The sequence below is a fragment of the Sciurus carolinensis genome, unplaced genomic scaffold, assembly GCF_902686445.1.
Source record: "Sciurus carolinensis unplaced genomic scaffold, mSciCar1.2, whole genome shotgun sequence".
Lineage (NCBI taxonomy): Eukaryota > Metazoa > Chordata > Mammalia > Rodentia > Sciuridae > Sciurus > Sciurus carolinensis.
In genome coordinates, this window is record NW_025920122.1 from 518,901 (window position 1) to 537,425 (window position 18,525).

General features: G+C 47.6%; 2 pseudogenes; both read right to left on the reverse strand.

Moving 5' to 3' along the window:
- The window catches only part of LOC124973826 (olfactory receptor 2T2-like), a 124,551-nt pseudogene extending 111,357 nt beyond the window's left edge, over nt 1–13,194 (reverse strand).
- Nucleotides 1–18,525, reverse strand: part of LOC124973792 (probable RNA-binding protein 19) — a 956,910-nt pseudogene that overhangs the window by 197,742 nt on the left and 740,643 nt on the right.

The window sequence follows — 18,525 nt, forward strand, 5'->3', positions numbered from 1 at the left end:
GTGATGATCACAGTGTGAGCACCATCTTAGAAGATGTAACTGTCCATTTGTCCTGTTGCTTAGTTTATCTTCCACCTTGCATTGACCAGTCAACTCCCAAGTGACTGAAGCAGGGTTGGCTTTTTCCTCAAGCTTTGGGTGTGAACAGGTTGGTCAACTTCCAGAGTGATTAGAGTAGGGCTGGTGTCCTTCAGATCCTCAAGCTTGTCTGGTGTTTCCTTCTTCCTAATGATCAGCTGAAGGGGTGCAAATTAAGGGGGGAAGCTGAAAAAGAACATATGTGCAAATAAGAGATTCTGTTTTCAAAAGGTCCCAAATCGGACCCAAAGGGAACAAAATACAGAATCTATATCTGTGTACATGTATATACATATATTGATATATTTGGTGACACTGTATAGGATAGTGACATACTTTAGACCGTGTGTGTCCCAGAGAAGGGGGATATCCCAGGAGGCTTAAACTACATAGATTTATCTCAGTGTAACTTTCAACAAATTTGAAATCAGCCTATGGTTTCATAAGCCTGACCTAACTTTATGCTTTCACTTATGATCTTCCACATATTATTATTTCATCTAAATATGTGAAATGAATTTCAACCCCCTACCTCACAGGTCAGTTGTCTTCCAAAAGTGCATTTCTAAGTGTGTCACCTTTAATCTCAGAATATTTTTCTGCATGGAAATAATGCTGAATGCCTACCTGACTCCCAAGTTGAAGTGGGTGCTCAACATCTTAATTCACCCCTGGCTTATCATCCTCACAATCTTTATTTTACCAGATGCAAAACCAAGGATTTACCTAGTTCTGTACCCTGGTCAAGGTCACCCAGTTAAGAGGGATATGAATCCAGCTCTATCAACCCTGAAGTCTCTGCCTCTCCTCACACTACCCTTTAGCAAGACAAAACTTGCTAACTTATATTTTCCTTTACTGATAATCTTTTGGAAGAAGCCATAGTCAGTCAAAATTTGGTAGATCTAAGAGGGTACTTTCCCAAAAGGCAGCTTTTCTCCAAGTCCAGGTGTGTAGAGTCCAGCATGTCTGGCTGTCACCAGAGTGCTTCAATGTACCTGGACCTCACAGTGCTGCCCAGAGGCCCAGATGGCCCTGTCTCCATAACCCAGAGACCCATTCAGGGAGGAGTTGGGGTGGTAGGGGAAGGGGATGGGGAGGAACGCTCAGGAGAAAATATCAGAACTGAAGATGCTCCCAGGACTGGGCTCTCAAAGCAGTCAGTGATCCCTCTCCAGCCTGCCCCATGGGTCAAGAGCCACACCTGGCCAGCAGCCCCCAGGCTCCATCCCTGCCCCTCACCATGGACCCACCTAGCCCCTTCTGCCTGCTGTGAGGATTTCAGCCTCTGTTTAAAGTACTCACTTGTTTTCCTTGGATGAGCTCCCTAAGTTAGCACCCCAACTCCTCAAGGGCCCAGAAGGATGGGTGGCTGGTCCTGGGTGACAAAAGGCAAGTAACCTGCAGTGGATACTAGTGAGGTGACTGTGATGGAGAATGCCCATCTTTCAGCTCCTGTGGTCTTGGGCAGCCAGCAGCAGCCCTGGGATTGAGTCACTGCAGTGACAACATCATGGAATTTCAGTATGTGGTGGCAGCGACAGCAACAAGAAGCTGCTTTGGGCATAGGGTGTCCGGCACCCATGATCACGAGAAGAGCATTGGCCTCAGGGCGTCTCTGGAGGTGTTGGCATCCAGCTGCAGTTTGGGAGTGCATTGCAACATGGTCACAGTGGTGATGGCAACAGAAGAGACAGAAGTTACGGTGGGGACAACAGAGGTGTCCAGACATGAGCATTTTTGCCCTGAAGTGCTGCCAGTAGCTGGCTGCAGTCATGATGATGTCGGTATCCAGTGCTGAGTGTCACTGTCTGGTGTCCATGTTGGAGTCTGGTGGCAGCAGCATGGAGCTCCAGAGTCTAGTGCTGTAGCAGCAACACACAGCTGCATGGGGGCTGGCATCAGTTGCAGGGCATTGGGTGTTGGGCATGGGGTCAAGTGCATTGACATTGGCCTTTAGTGGGCAACACCGGTGTCCAGCTGTGGTTTAAAAGTCTGGTACTGGACTGAGTGGGGACCCCAGAAGAGTCCAGAAGCAGGTTCAGTGGCTTAGAGGCATCCAGCCCTGAGCATCTTCATCCTGCTGTGGTGACAGGAGTCTGGCTACAGTGGTGGTGAAGGTAGCATCTGGTGGCCATGTGGGGAGCCAGTGACTGTGGTGAGGAGCTCCAGGTTGGCAGTGATGGCAAGGGCGAGGATCAGTGGTCCTCAGAGTCAGATGGTGACCAGTAGCTAGGGCGCCCCTGTGGTGGGAGCTCCAGGCCCTTGGCCTTGCTCCTAGTGGAGCCTACCTGCTCAGGAAGCAAGACCCAGGAGGCAGAGGAACTCAGCTGCTGAGGACCTTATGCTGCCCATGACTCAGCGCCTTGCACTAGACATGAACCCACCAGGCGGCTGCTGAATCAATCCCCCGCTAAGACCTCTGCAGGGGAACTAGATCATCTGCCAGGTGTGGCGCCTTGGCAGAGGACCCCCACACTCCCCAACCACACCCACGGGGGCTGTGGAAACAGAATGCCCCTACACTCATAGGCACACTCATACATTGCTGGTGGGACTTAGGAGATCTCCATCCTCAAATGGCATTTCTGCAACTGAGGGTAGCAGAAGACCAAGACTGAGGGCTCCCTCCACCACCTCTACCCTCCACCCTCCTCTCTCCACAGGGATGCACTTTGAGGGTGAGGATTTGCTAGCCACCTGCCCCACCCCCACTTCTGCTCTCCACCACAGCCCAGGGAAAATGGGTTTGGGGAAGGTGGGTGGACGTCCTCTCCAAAGGCTGCCCAGTTCTTAGCTCATTTATTGTTTGGGTTCTTTGTATTTTTGGTGTAAATTTTCATAAGTTCTTGATAATTCAAAAATATGAAGAACCCAATTAATAAATGGGCTAAGGAACTGACAGACCCTTCACAGAAGAAGATATACAAACAATCAACAAATATATTTTAAAAAGGTCAAAATCTCTGGTAATTAGAGAAATGCAAATCAAATTCACCCTAAGATTCCATCTCACTCTAGTCAGAATGACAATTATCAAGAATACAAGCAACAATAAGTGTTGGCAAAGATGTGGGGAGAAAAGTACACTCATACATTGCTGGTTGGACTATAAATTGGTGCAACCACTGTGGAAGGCAGTATGGAGATCCCTCAGAAAACTTGGAATGGAACCACCATTTGACCCAGTTATCCCAATCCTCAATTTATACCCAAAGGACTGAAACTCAGCATACTAGAGGGATGCAGCCACATCAATGTTTATAGCCACTCAGTTCACAAGAACTAATCTACAGAACCAACCCGGGTCCTCTCCAACAAATGAATGGATAAAGAAAATGAGGTACACATGCACAATGGAATATTACTCAACCTTAAAGAAGCATGAAATTATGGCATTTGCAGGTAAAGTGTGGAACTGAAGAATATCATTTGAAGTGACATAAGTCAATCCCCAAAAACCAAACATTGAGTTTTTATCTAATAATCAGATGCTGATCCATACTGGGAGCAGGGTAGGAAAAAATGAAGGAATTTTGAATTGTACAGACGGGAGTGAGGGAAGGGTTGGGCCAGGTGCAGATGGGAAGAACAGTAGATTGAGAAAGACATTACCCTATATATATGTATGAAACAAATTTTTTGAATTATCTGTGAAAAGTTCACAGGCAAATTTTCTTTTTGGAATTAGCACGTTGACATAAACATTCTCTATTTAATTTTTAAAAAAGCTGAAAACTAAAAGTACAAATAATCCAATCAATAAATGGGCTAAGGAACTGACCAGACCCTTCACAGAAGATGATAAATAAATGATCAACAAATATATTTAAAAAGTTAACATCTCTAGTAATTAAAGAAATATAAATCAAAAATACCCTAAGATTTCACCTCACTCCAGTCAGAATGGCAAATATCAAGCATACAAGCAACAACAAGTGTTGGTGAGGATGTGGGGAGAAAGATGCATGCACACATTGCTGGTAGGACTGCAGATTGTTGTGACAACTCTGGAAAGCAGTATGTAGATCCCTCAGAAAACTTGAAATGCACTCACCTGTCCCACTCCTCAGTTTATACCCAAAGGATTTAAAATCAGGATACTAAAGGTATGCAGTCACTTCCATGATTATAGCAGCTCAATTCACAATCACTAGAGTGTGGAACCAACCTAGATGCCCTTCAGTAGATGAATGGATAAAGAAACTGTGGTATATGTACACAATGGAATATTACTCAGCCTTAAAGAAGAATAAAATTATGGCATTTGCTGGGAAATGAATGGAGTTGGAGAATATCATGTGAAGTAAAATAAGCCAATCCCCCAAAAACCAAAGGCCAAATGTCTTCTCTCATACATAGCAAGAGTGGGGGAGGAGGCAACAGATGATTGGAGGAACATTGGCTTGTGGAGACGGAAATTAAGTGAGGACTGGGGTGGGGGTAGGAAAGATGGTGGAATGAGACAAACATTACCCTGTGTACATAGAAGATTATATATTGTGTGACTAGGTCATGAACAACCAGAGAAAGGAAAAGTTGTACCCCATTTGTGTACAATGAATCAAAATGCAATCTGTAAAAATAAAAAAACTATTGCTCAAACATTGAAAGAAAAATAAAGGGCTGCCCGAGCTGGCAGGAGACCTACTCCCCCAACAGAGACTACAACCCAGGGAAGGGCAGGGTGAACCAGGATGTGGAGTGAGCAGCCACCCAGTGAGCTCCAGGTCAGTGCGAGGCACCACTGGCATGGGCAGTATAAGATCCTCAGAGGGTGTCTGTGTATTGCTGCCTCTTGTGTCTGCTTCCTGCACAGGCAGGCTCTGCCAGGGGCAGGACCAGTGGCCTGAAGCAGCCATTGCAGAAGCCACCCCAGCCTCCAGTCAACCTCTGACTCAGGCCCACCACCCTAAGCTGTCAATGCTGTCACCAGCAGAGCTGCAATTGCTGGAGTCTCAACATGGCCACCTGCAATACAGCCCCCACCACCTCTGCACGGTTACCAGACTCCTGCACCACCAAAGGAGGAGGACCCTCTCAGCCAGACACCTCGCCTGCCGCTGCCACCTCAAGAGTCACTTGTCTTTGCCACTACTGCCATAACTGGACTCTGGACACTGATACATCCACAGATGTCCAACACCAAAGCTGGATTGCCCATTGCCCCTGCTGTGGCCATCCAGCCTGAGGCTGAGGCTCCATACTGCCGCAGATACAACTGGACTAGCCAACTTCTTTGGACACCGAGGTTCACTGATCATTGCCTTCCCTGCAGATGGATGCCCCTGCATGTGGATCCACCATCCATGGTTGCTGGGCACCCCCAATCTGGACCTCTGCTGTGGAACCTGCTGTGGAGCTGAGGATGGCCACTATAAACTTCCACCCTGCAACCAGACTTCTTTCACAGCCACTGGACACCTCCACAGGTGCCACCTACGCTTCCAGGCTTGAGAGGGTGGAGGACATCCCGTTCCATGCATGCCGCATATCCATCCCTACCAGGGGAGTAATGCAGTGATTGAGTTCAGGCTCTCATAACCAAATCATTTCACCTCTAAACCTTCTTGCACTGTCTCACCCATGAGCTTTTGGGGGACTCCTAGTAACTCCATAGCACATATTCATCAAACAGCTTAGCAAGAGCATAGCTTCTCCTTCAGCACCTGCTGCTTCACCCGGCACTTTTAATTTCTGGAGATGGGCCTCTTGCATTAAACATCATGAACCAAACTGTCTGGAGCTTTCTCACTTCTCTTGACATTAGAACAATCTGAAGTTAATGCCTTATCTGGATTTGAATTTGGCTTAAGGAAATGTGTGTGTTTCATCTTTTCTCCAGACAATGATAACTTTTTCCATAGCAGTCATAAGCCTGTTTGACTTTCTTATCTTTCACATATGCTCTGGAGCAGCACTTTCATTTCCTTCAGGAACATTTTCTTTGCATTCTCAGTGGACTAACTAGTGCAAGAGGCACAGCTTGTCATGTAGCATGCAAACCATGAGAATCTTCCTTTGATTTAAACCATACAGGCCATTACTGAGTTATCAACTGGTCTAAATTTCATATTGTGTCTTAGGGAATAAGAGGATGGCAAGACATGATCTATGGAACAACAAGAACACACACAGTAAGTTTGCTATATTATGTGGACATGGTGTGTAGTTCCACATGGCAGTTAACATAGTTAACATCACAGATCACTATATGAGATATAATGATCTGAAATCCTCACCACCTTTTAGGCAGTCAACTGTGCCCCATACCCAGGGCCTTGAGCTCACCTCCTCCTGGATGGCCTCTGTGTGTCCATCCCACAGGAGCCAGGTGCTCTATCGGGATCCATCTTCAGCTACACAGTGCTGTTGGCAGCAGAGCCTGAATAGATTGAGCACTTTTGTGTCAATATAAGTTTGTTACAAAAAAAACTCATACAATGCCATCCTAAACAATGGAAAAATTTAACAACATGAAAAATAAAGTGGACCAGTTCAGAGGGGAGGGCGCAGTCAGCTGTAGTGAGGGATCTGGCACTGGGTAATGCTCAGGAGGTGGGAGGAGCCACAGAGGACCATAGGAATAGGGCAGAGGAAAACCTTCCAGGAGAAGTGGAGGGCTGCTGGCCTGATAGTTTCCTGACCTCCTGTCTCTGGCGTTTTGGTGCCTGAAACTTATGTTGGTGCCAGGAAAACTGACTCTCTTGGAAAGGGTGGGATGGCAGCTTGGATCAACATCTTTACCAAATGGAAGAAAATGTTCAGTGTCCTGTGGATTGCTTAGTGACAGCTGAGCTGCCTTCTCTGCCTGAAGGGTCACAGTGGCACTGGTGGCTCAATGTCTCCCTGAGTGGATGGTGCTGGAGTTGGGTCATCCTGCAGGTTTGAGGGCTACTCTTCCTCCATCACAGGGAATTTGGTGATATGCTGCCTGAAATGTAAGCAGGTAACCTGGGCCACTGCTGATGGAGGCAGTTCTCTCTCTTGAGGTGGTGCTAGAACTGCAGGAGAAACACCCCAACATGACTGCCTTTCCCTGGGCCTTCCCCAATTCACAGTAGAACCCTGCTTCTGAGAACAGCCCAGCCCCTCTCCCCACAACAGGATGCCTTCCCAGACTAGGGACACCAGCTGCAGGACATCAGGCCTCTCTGGTTGGGGACCAAATGCCAGATCCAACTGGCACCAGCACAGATTCCTCTGCACACACCCTCTGTCATCACCCCAGGTGCCATCATCAGAGGACTCAGACTCACTGGGATGTCTGTTCTCCAGCTGTGTCAGGAGTCTCTGAACATGGAGGGTCATCTCTGATTCAGGCATGGTGAGCAGCAGGAAGTTCCTGAGAAGCTTCAATTTTTCCAGGTCCCAGGACCTAAAAAAATCTTGTGGATAGAGGTATAGTCATATTTCAATGATGGAACAGAGAGTGCTGTGGCATTTGGAGTGTACAGGGAGCCATGAGGGGCTGGGTATCTTCTTTAGCTGGAAGCTCCCATGGAGCCCGCTGCATGGCTGGCTTCCCAAAGAGTGGCCAAGCATGTCGAGGCCAAACTGTGACGCTGATGTGGATTTAGGGGACTCCCACAATTGCTGCCCAGTCTGTGTACACAAAAGTGTGGGCAATACTGGCTGGGATTGGCTGTGTTTGGCCTGACTCTAAGGCCCCCCCGTCTCCTGTTCCTCAGACTCCCAGAATCCCACCTCACCTTGCTGTGTCCCTTCTACAGGGTAAGCCCCAGATTACCTCTGTCCTTTGCTGGAAATCACACAGGGTGGAACCTGGGGTTCACCCAGTCATCCCCTAAAATAGTCCCCAAGTGGCTGCTCTGGAGAAAGGAGCCTTCACTCTTGGCCCAAAGACCACTCACTTCTTTCCTCAAAGATACTCCTCCTTAACTTCTGGCTGTAGGTGTCCATACCTAGAGAAGACCAGGAGGCTGTCACCTCTAATATCCTGTGCCCCTCATCTGCTATAAGCCTGGAGGGCTTGACTAACTTCCTGAAAATCATGGGAGCTCAGGAGGGCTGGGAGGTTTGTGTGCTCTGCTTCCTAAGTGGTAGGACAAGTGCCTGCCAAAGGTAGATGCTTTTCACCATTTCATCTGGACTCTTTTTGGTGATCCTTCCTTTCTCACAGGTTGACTCTGACCCTCCAGACTTGAACATTCAGAGCAATCCATCCCACTGTGTTGAGCACAAAGGAGCAGTGACCCAGGCTGGCCCAGCCAGACCAAGTCCCATGATTTTTACTATACTTATTAGGTAGGGGAAACTCTTTTCCTGCAGTGCCAAGCCAGCAGATTGTGCCACTAAAGCTGCTAGGCAACAGGCCACCTCCCCACAGAGAGGACATCAACAGCAGAAGGCACTGCAAGATGGAGAGAGGCAGTGTCCTGAAGACATCACTGTACCCCTGGGTAGAAAGGTACCTGAGTCTGCATCACCCCAAAATTCCCAGACACATGAACCAAGAACTCCACTTCTCAGCCTCTTTCTCCTTTCATGTTTTATTGTTCTAGCTCTTTCTATTAGGGTTTATGCACCTTGAAACTATGGAAGATGAACCTGCTCTGATGCTTCACAGTGTGCGGCCTTCATTCAGTTTCCTACACCTCTGAGCTTCAACTTCCTTGTTAGAAAAGAGGAGTGGCTACCTCTACCTCCACTATAGGAAGGCTGAGTTATAGATTCAATGAGATAAAGTAAAGCAGTTAGGATTGAAGTTGGATGAATGGACATTACTCTAATTCCAATTTACTAATTAAGCATAATTTACTGGAGAATCATTACAGGGAAATGCTTTCAAAGACTCAAGTATCATTGAGTTTCTGGCTTCTAGGGTCTGAGCTATTACATTTTTTCAGTGGGGACTCAGTATGGAAGCCACTGTTGTATCCCTAATGAACACCCATGATCTGAGTGCCTGCAACATCGGGCACAGAAAAAGCACCAAATCATTGATCTTTCCTCTTCTAATATGGCTAAAAAAAATTAAAAAACACATTGACCACATTTGTGTTTAGAACACTGTAAACACTCACCCAGGTGTTCAGGGCAAATCCATTCCAAGACAAGAGGCTCCCACTGAAAGGTTGTCTCCCATTGGACATCAAGAAACCTACCTTCCATTCATCCTCTAGCATGGCTCTGCAGGCTGCAGCACCCTGAGCCCAGAGCATACCCATGGGGAGCCTGTTTCTGCTCTGAGAGCATCTCAAGGTCATCTGTGACAAGGTGACAAGAAGGCATCAAAGTGTCCCCCTGTGGCTGAGTCCCTCTTCCTTCCAATGGGGTGAGGCAAGCATAGAGATGGACCAGCTGTGACAGTACAGCAGCACAGCTGCATGGGGGCAAAGACACTGTCACCCCAGAGGTCCACTTGCTTAAATGGGCAAAACCAAAATTCAAACCAGGATTCTGTGATTCCAAAGTCTTCCCTTGTTAGCTCCACTATCCCAGAAGAAGTCACAACCATATTTGGGTGTTGGTTTCAGCTGCAGAGCAATGAGAAGCAGGCCTTCATCCAGACCCCTGGGTGAAACACTCACCATCTCTGGGGCCTTAGGCAAGTTACCTGCCATCTCTGTGCCCAGTTTCCTGATCACAAGAGAAGGTGTTTTCTTCACTGCACAGGGCATGGGGAAAGTTAAAGGAGAGGGTCCATAGAACAGGCTCAGTTTCTGATTTGTTTTTTAAAGGCCTTTATTCCCTTAGGGTATTTTTAGCTGAGACCTGGTTTTCTTGCAGGGATACAAGACTCCAAAAGGCTTGTAAGCTACCTAGTTTTCTTAAGTCTTAAATTCCAATTTGGCAAATTCCAGTAGAGGAAACAGGGAGGACCTGGTCACAGAGGGTGGCAACAGCCAATCGCATGCACTGAAGAACACAGACTCCTGCAGCTGAGCAAATACCTGCTTAGAAAGCAGGAACAGGGATCTGCTAGGACACAACTGGGTTGTTAGCAACAGAGAGTTGAGAGCAAGGACTTAGGGCATGTCTTGTCCCATCAGGGTTCTGCAGTCTTAGCAATTGCAGGCCCACAGGGGTGACAAAATGTCCTTAAATACCTGCAAACCCTTGACAAAATGCTCCCACCAGTTCAGGTAGCACCCTATGAAGATACCATAGAGAGATCCAGCTGGATGGCACAGGAGACACAAGGAAGCAAGAAAACCAGGCCCTTCTGCTGTCCTCACCACTGAGAACCAGGGTGCTCAAGTCTCCCAGAGATGCCTGTCACTATCTCAAGCTCCCATGAGCTGTGCTGCCAGAGCCCTGAAAGACCTTCAAAATACATCATGACAGGACTGCCTTATTCATGAGGAGAATTTCTGTCCCCATCAGTCCACAAACATGATGCACGCAGCTGAACTGAGTCAATCCTACAGACCTCAGAGGCCCCAAAACGTCCCCTTGGAAGTTCTACACTCATTCAATGGAGGAGCATTCTGCAGCACCTCCCCTGTTGGCAGGGAGTGGAGTCTGGAGCTTGGGGTTCCCATCCCAGAATCAAAACTCTGCAAAGAACAGGCAGAACTTTCCTCTCTTGCCTTATGACCTAGCATCTTTGCTTCCTTCCCACTCATCCCCAACATGCACACGTCCCTCCCATGCTCAAATCTCCCCCAGCATCCCCATCTTACCCAGAGTGAGAGCCAAGGACTTCAGCAGCCACAAGGTTGTGCATGATGGACCCTGTTCTTTCTCTGATATCATCATCACTCTCCTTCACATCTACATCCTCTCTTCCTTCAGCTCTTTGCACAAATGTCATCCCCTCAGAGAAGCCAACCCTGACACCAACTCTGGTGAGCCCTTTCCATCTCTCTCCAGCCTTATTTTCCCCATAGCACTTGGCCCTTTTAAGATATATTATCTATCTACATCTCCCCAGACTGTATTGTACACTCAATGAAAGCTTGTAAGTAAGTGCTCAATCTGCATCTTATGGAACAGGGCCTGGAATAAAGTAGATGCTCATGAAATATTTATGGAGGTAAGGAAAGGAGGGATAGGATAAAAGGAAGTCTTATTTTATGATCCAGAAGACACTGTTCACCCTAATATTAGCTATTAGCTAAGACATCCTGAAGGACAGCTCTAAGCTAACCCTCCCTTGCTCTTACATATTCTATAGCTCCCTGCTACCTGTTGAGGTGAGTACCAAGGCAGAAGGCTGACTCCCACTGTCCTGCACAAACTGGGATGAAGGGACCCTCCTGCCTCATCTCCTTCCTCTGCATGTACCTGACCCCAAGCCATGATCCCAGGGACCTGCCTACTTCTAGATGGTGCAGTCAGAAAGAGTATGCCTTTCTTCCAGTTCTTTGCTACATCAAAGTCTGCTGGTCAGGGAGAATGCCTTCCGCTTCTTGGATCTTTACCTTAAGTTTCTCAGTGGTGTCACTGGGATCCAACTCCAAGGTGATGGTCATGCCAGTCAGGGCCTTCATGAAGATCTACATCCCACCTCTGTGAAAAGGAATTCATCTCCCCCAAGCAGCATTGGTTGATCTTCGCTGGCACAGAGCTGGAAGAAAGGAAAACCCTGTCTGACTACAACATCCATGAGGAGTCCACACTGCACCTGTGCTGCACCTCAGAGGTGGAATGCAGAATTTCATGAAGACTCTGGCTGGCATGACCATCACCCTGGAGGTGGAGCCCAGTGACACCATTGAGAATGTCAAGGCAAGAATCAAGACAAGGAAGGCATCCTCCCTCACCAGCACAGGTTAATCTTTGCTGGCAAATAGGTGGACAACAGTAGACTCCTTCAGAATATTTTAGTGACACCGGGTGTGTTTTACAGCTGTGTTCCAGCAAAGATCAACATATGCCTGTCACAGAGGATGCTTTCCTTGACTTGGTTCTTGCCTTGACATTCTCCGTGGTGTCACTGTGTTCCATCTCTAGGGCAATTCTCATACCAGTCAGGGTCTTCATGAAGATCTGCATCCCACCTCTGAGATGCAGCACCAGGTGCAGTGAAGACTCCTGGATGATGAAATCTGACAGGCTACTGTCTCCTGCTCTTTGGGATGTAAATCTTTACTGGTCAGGAAGATTGCCTTCCTTGTCTTGGATCTTTACCTTGCCATTCTGTATGATGTTACCGGGCTCCACCTCCAGGGTGCTAGTTGTGATCTCTGGATTTCATGAAGATAAGCATCCCATCTCTGCAGCACAACACAAGGTACAGGGTGGACTCTTCTGAGACGCTGGAGTAAGACAGGGTGCTGTCTTCTTGCTCCTTGCTAGATCAACCTCTGGTGGTAGGAAGAATGCCTTCCTTGTCTTGGATATTTGCCTTGATATTCTCAATAGTGTCACTGAGGTCCACCTCCAGAATGATGGTCATGCCTGTCAGGGTCTTCATGAAGATTTGCATCCCACCTCTAGTTGCACCACCAGGTGCAGGGTGGACTCCTGAATGTTGGAATCCTACAGGCTAATGTCTTCCAGCTCATTGTGAGATCAATCTCTGCTGGTTGGGAACCTTTTCTTAGATATTTGCCTTGTCATTCTCAATGGTGTCACTAGGCTCCACTTCCAGAGTGAGATAATCCCAGTCAGGGTCTTCATGAATATCTGCATTCCACCTCTGGGGCAAAGTACCAGGTACACACCCTGTCTCACTACAACATCCAGGAGGAGTCAAATGTCATCCACTGTTTGGCAGCAAAGATCAACCTGTGCTTGTCAGGGAGGATGCCTTCCTTGACTTGGTTCTTGCCTTGACATTCTCTATGGTGTCACTGGGCTCCACCTCCAGGGCGATGCTTGTGCAATTCAGGAACTTCATGAAGATATGCATCCCACATCTGAGATGCAGCAGCAGGTGCAGGGTGGCCTCCTGGATTTTGAAATCTGACAGGCTACAATCTTCCAGATATTTGTGAGATAAATCTTTAATAGATCGAGAAAATTGGCTTCCTTGTCTTGGATCTTTTCCTTGTCATTCTCAGTATTGTCACTGGGCTGCACCTCCAGGATGATGATCATGCCAGTCAGGGTCTTCATGAAGATCTGCATCCCACCTTGGAGGCACAACACCAGGTGCAGGGTGGACTCCTGGGTGTTGTAGTCAGACAGGGTGCTGTCTTCCATCTCTTTGCTCAATCATCTCTGCTGGTCAGAAGAATGCCTTCCTTGACTTGGATCTTTACCTTGAAATTTTCAATGGTATCACTGAGGTCCACCTCCAGGTTGATGGTCTGCCTGTCAGGTTCTTCATGAAGATCTGCATCCCACCTCTGAGATGCAGCACCAGGTGCAGGGTGGACTCCTGGATGTTGGAATTCTACAGGCTACTGTCTTAAATCTCTTTGTGAGATCAATCTCTGCTGGTTGGGAAGATTGCATTCCTTCTCTTGGGTCTTTTCCTTGCCATTCTCAATGGTGTCATTGTGGTCCACATCCAGTGTTATGGTCAGGCCAATCAAGGTCTTCATGATGATCTGCATCTGACCTCTGAGGTTCAGCACCAGTTTCAGGGTGGATTCCTTCTGGATATTTAGGCAGCAGGGTGCACCACTCTTCTAGCTGTTGCCAGCAAAAGACAACATCTGATGGTCAGGGAGGATACCTTCCTTCACTGGCATCTTTGCCCTGACATTCTCAGTGATGTCACTAGTTCCACCTCTAGGGTGATGGTCATGTGGGTCAGGGTCTTCATGAAGATCTGCATCCCACCTCTGAGGTGCAGGACCAGGTGCATGGTGGGCTCCTGGATATTGTAGTCTGACAGCATGCTATCTTCCATCTCTTTGCTAGATCAAACTCTGCAGGTCAGAAGAATGCCTTCCTTGTCTTGGATCTTTGCCTTGACATTCTCATTGGTGTCACAGAGCTCCACCTCAAAGCTGGTGGTCATGCCAGTCAGATTCATAAAGATCTGCATACCACATATGAAGTGTAGCACCAGGTGGCAGTGGACTACTTGTAGATCTTCAACTAAGAAAGGGTGCACCAGTCATCCAGTTGTTGCAGGAAACATCAACCTCTGCTGGTTAGGGGAGATGTCAATCTGCCTTGAATCATTACCTTGACATTCTCAATGTGTCAATGGGTTCCACCAACAGATTAGTGGTCTTGCTAGTCAGGGTCCTCCTGAAGAACTACATCCCACCTCCGAGACAAGAAATTCATAACAACAGTGCTTGATCATTCCTGGCATAGAGCTGGAAGACAGGCACAACCTGTGTGACTACAATATTCAGGAGGAGTGCAAACTGCACCTGGTTCTGCACCTCAGAAGTGGGATGCAGATCTTCATGAAGACCCTGACTGGCAGAACCATCACCCTGGAGGTGGAGTCCAGTGACACCATTGAGAATGTCAAGGCAAGAACCAAATCAAGGAAGGCATACTCCCTGACCAGCACAGCTTGATCTTTGCTGTAAAACAACTGTTAGACAGACACACCCTGTCACACTGCAACATCCAGAAGGCATCTAGTGTTGTCCAGCTGTTTGGCAGGAAAGATCAACCTGTGCTGGTAAGGGAGGATGCCTTCCTTGACTTGGTTCTTGCCTTGACATTCTCCATGGTGTCACTAGGCTCCACCTCCAGGGTGATGCTCGTGCCAGTCAGGGTCTTCATGAAGATCTGCATCCCACCCCTGAGATGTAGCACCAAGTGCAGGTTGAACTCAGGGATGTTGAAATCTGACAGGCTACTGTTTTCTAGCTTTTTGTGATATCAATCTGTGTGGGTCACAAAAAATGCCTTCCTTGTCTCGGATCTTTGCCTTGCCTTTATCAATGGTGTCACTGGGCTCCACTTCCAGGGTGATGGTCATGCCAGTCAGGGTCTTCAAGATGATCTGCATTCCACATCTGAGGTGCAACACCAGATGCAGGGTGCACTACTTCTGGATGTTGTAGTCAGACATGGTGCACCAGTCTTGTAGCTGTTGCCACCAGTTCAACCTCTCCTGGTCAGAGAGTTGCCTTCCTTCACTGGGATCTTTGCCTTAACACACTCAATGGTGTCACTGTGGTGCACCCTCAGGGTGATGGTCGTGCCAGTCAGGGTTTTCATGAATATCTGCATCCCATCTCTGAGATGCAGCACCAGGTGCAGGGTTGACTCCTGGATTGAAATTCAATAGGCTACTGTCTTCTGGCTCTTTTCAAGATCATCTCTGCTGGTCAGGATTCTCACCTTCTTGTCTTAGATCTTAGCCTTGCCATTCTCAATTGTCTCACTCACTCCACCTCAGGGCGATGGTCATGCCAGTCAGGGTCTTCATGAAGATCTGCATCCCCCCTCTTAGATGCAACACCAGGTTCAGTGTGGATTCTCTTAGATGTTGTAGTCAGACAGGTTGAAGCCATCTTCCAGTGTCTGCCAGCAAAGATTAACCTCTGCTAGTCAGGGAAGATGCCTTCTTTTTCTTGGATCCCTGCCTTGCCATTCTCTGTGCTTTTACTGGGCTCCACCTCCAGGGTGATGGTTGTGCCTATCAGGGTTTCATGAAGATCTTCATCCCACCTCTGAGGCACGACACAAAGTTCAGGGTGGATTCCTCCTAGATGTTGTAGTCACACACGGTGCTGTCTTCCCTTTCTTTGCTAGATCATCCTCAACTGTTCAGGAAGAACGCCTTCCTTCTCTTGGGTATTTGCCTTGACATTCTCAATGGTGTCACTGGGCTCCAACTCAAGCGTGCTGGTCGTGCTGGTCAGAGTATTCATGAAGATCTGCATCCCATCTCTGAGGTGAAGCACCAGGTATAGGGTGGACTCCTTCTGGGTGTTGTAGTCAGACAGGGTGCATCCTTATTCCAGATATGTGTCAGCAAAGATCAACCTCCGTTGGTTAGGGAGGATGCCTTCCTTTTCTTGCATCCCTGCTTTGACATTCTCACTGGTGTCACTAGTCTCAAACTCCACGGTGATCATTATGCCTTTCAGGGTCTTCATGATGATCTGCATTCCACCCCTGAGATGCAGCACCAGGTGCAGTGTGGACTCCTGGATGTTGTAGTCAGAGAGGGTGCTGTCTTCCAGCTCTTTGCTAGATCTACCTCTGATGGTCGGAAGAATGCTTTCCTTGTCTTGTATATTTGCCTTGTCATTCTCATTTGTGTCACTGAGCTCCTCCTCCAGGGTGATGGTCATGCCTTTCAGGGTCTTCATGAAGCACTGCATCCCACCTCTGTGGCGCTGCACCATGTGCAATGTGAACTCCTCCTGGATATTCAAGTAAGACTGGGTGCACCAGTTGTCCAGCTGTTGGCAGCAAACATCAACCCCTTCTGGGTAGGGGAGTTGCCATCCTGGTCTTGATTCATTACCTTGACCTTCTCAGTTGGGTCAGTGGGTTCCACCTCCAGTTGATGGTCTTGCTGGTCAGGGTCCTCATGAAGACCTACATCCCAGCTGAGACCAGGATTTCATCTGCCCCAAGCAGCAGTGGATGATCTTTGCTGGCACAGAGCTGTAATACAGGCACACCCTCTCTGACTAAAACATCCAGGAGGAGTCCACCCTGCACCAGGTGCTACACTTCAGAGGTGGGATGCAGATCTTCATGAAGACTCTGACTGACATGACCATCACCTGGGAGGTGGAGCCCAGTAACACCATTGAGGATGTTAAGGCAAAGATCCAAGAAAAGGAAGGCATTCTTCCTGACCAGCAGACATTGATCTAGCAAAGAGCTGGAAGACAGGCAGAACCTGTCTCTCTGCACCATCAAGAAGAAGTACATCCTTCACCTGGTTCTGCATGTCTGCAGTGGGATACCAGCATCTGGATGTGGAGCCCAGTGACACCATTGAGAATGTCAAGGCAAGAACCAAGTCAAGGAATGCATCCTCCCAACCTGCGCAGGTTGATCTTTTCTGCCAAACAGCTAGAAGACAGACACACTCTCTCACTACAACATCCAGAAAAAGTCCACCCTGCACCTGGTACTGCATCTCTTCATGTTTTCAACATGAAGAATGCATCCTTCTTTGTGTGGTCTGAAAGGGTCTGCCATGTGTGAAATCATGATGCCTCAATTTTGGAATCTTCCATTCCTGTAGCCGGGCAGTAGTTAATATCATTTCCCATGTCAGTCTAGTGTACTGATATATTTGGTCTAAAGGCATTTTGCAGCACACACAATGGAGTGAGTGGGTTCTTTTTTTGTGAATTCAATGAATGAATATCACAGACACCAGTAGTGGACAGATGAGGGTCTATTATCAGAATTTAGGAAAATAATGAAATGACAGGAGATATCTTTCATGGGTGGCGTTCCAATGAAGATGGCCAGTGAGTGAGTGTTGTCTTGGGATCTATATGCATCTAAAGGGGAAAGAAAATCTGCTCCCAGTCCAGTCCTTGGCATGGTATTCAGTGACAATATCCTCTTCACGTACCATTTGTTCCAGTCAGTTTAAGGTCACTGTATTGCAGTTGGTCCCTTTTCAGAGAGGTCTGGGCTCGCGGCCACAGATGTCTCACTCTCAACTTAAGCTCAGCCTTGCAGGCATGGTCTTTCTATTCTGTTTCACTGTGGTCTTACTTTTCAAAGAAATCTGAACTTGGTGGGGCCCTAGTCTCCTATCTGCATACCCCAGCTCTTTTCTTACCTCCATCTCAGGGCCCATGTCACCTTTTCTGTCTTCCATATTGATGGAAATGTGCACAGCACACAGTCTCCAAAGAAGTCCTCAAGATTTATTCAGTTTGGCAAGTACTTTGGAGACAAATGGAGGAACATAATTATTTGAATGAAGTCAGGTATAGTCTACCTTGGGACATCCTGAAGGCATTTCTGAGCCCCTTTCCATGATGGGGCTTTGCCTCAAGCCAACTGGAGAAAGAGATCCAGAAAGTTTATAATATTTAAATTTTCTACCAGTCTTGGGCATTTAGCTGAAGTTCATTGCCAATCTTCAAAAGGATATTGCCTGCAAATTGGGCCCCACCATTTTTGGAAACTCTTTTATATTCAGACTGATTTCAGCACAGAATTGGCATCTGTGGTCCCCTTTTTGATTGCCAGGAGCAAATCCAATCCTCTGAGGAATGGTCTGGTGAACGATGTAAACACGTCTTGATCATAATGAGTGCTGTGGTGAAGAGAATCAACTAGGACAGACCCAAGCTTTCTGGTAATAAAATTACTCTGTAGAGATTTGCCTTGAATTCACAGGAAGTTCCCAATTCCTGGAAACCTCAGTGATGAGCTCTCTTAGCATTGGCACCCAAATATTTAGGGGAAAATGCTGTGATTGAATTCAAATTCAGATAAGAGGGGCAGGATGGTGTCTTAGAGGCAACCAGCACTTGTCTGTAGTCAAGAGAGAGAATCTAAACAGCACACTGAGGTTTGTGGCCATGGGAGAATGCTCAAGATCAACAGAGGAGAGACTCGGACCTGAGGATTCCTGAGTATTGTGCTGGATTGTGAAAGTGAGTGCCCAGTACTGATCCCAGG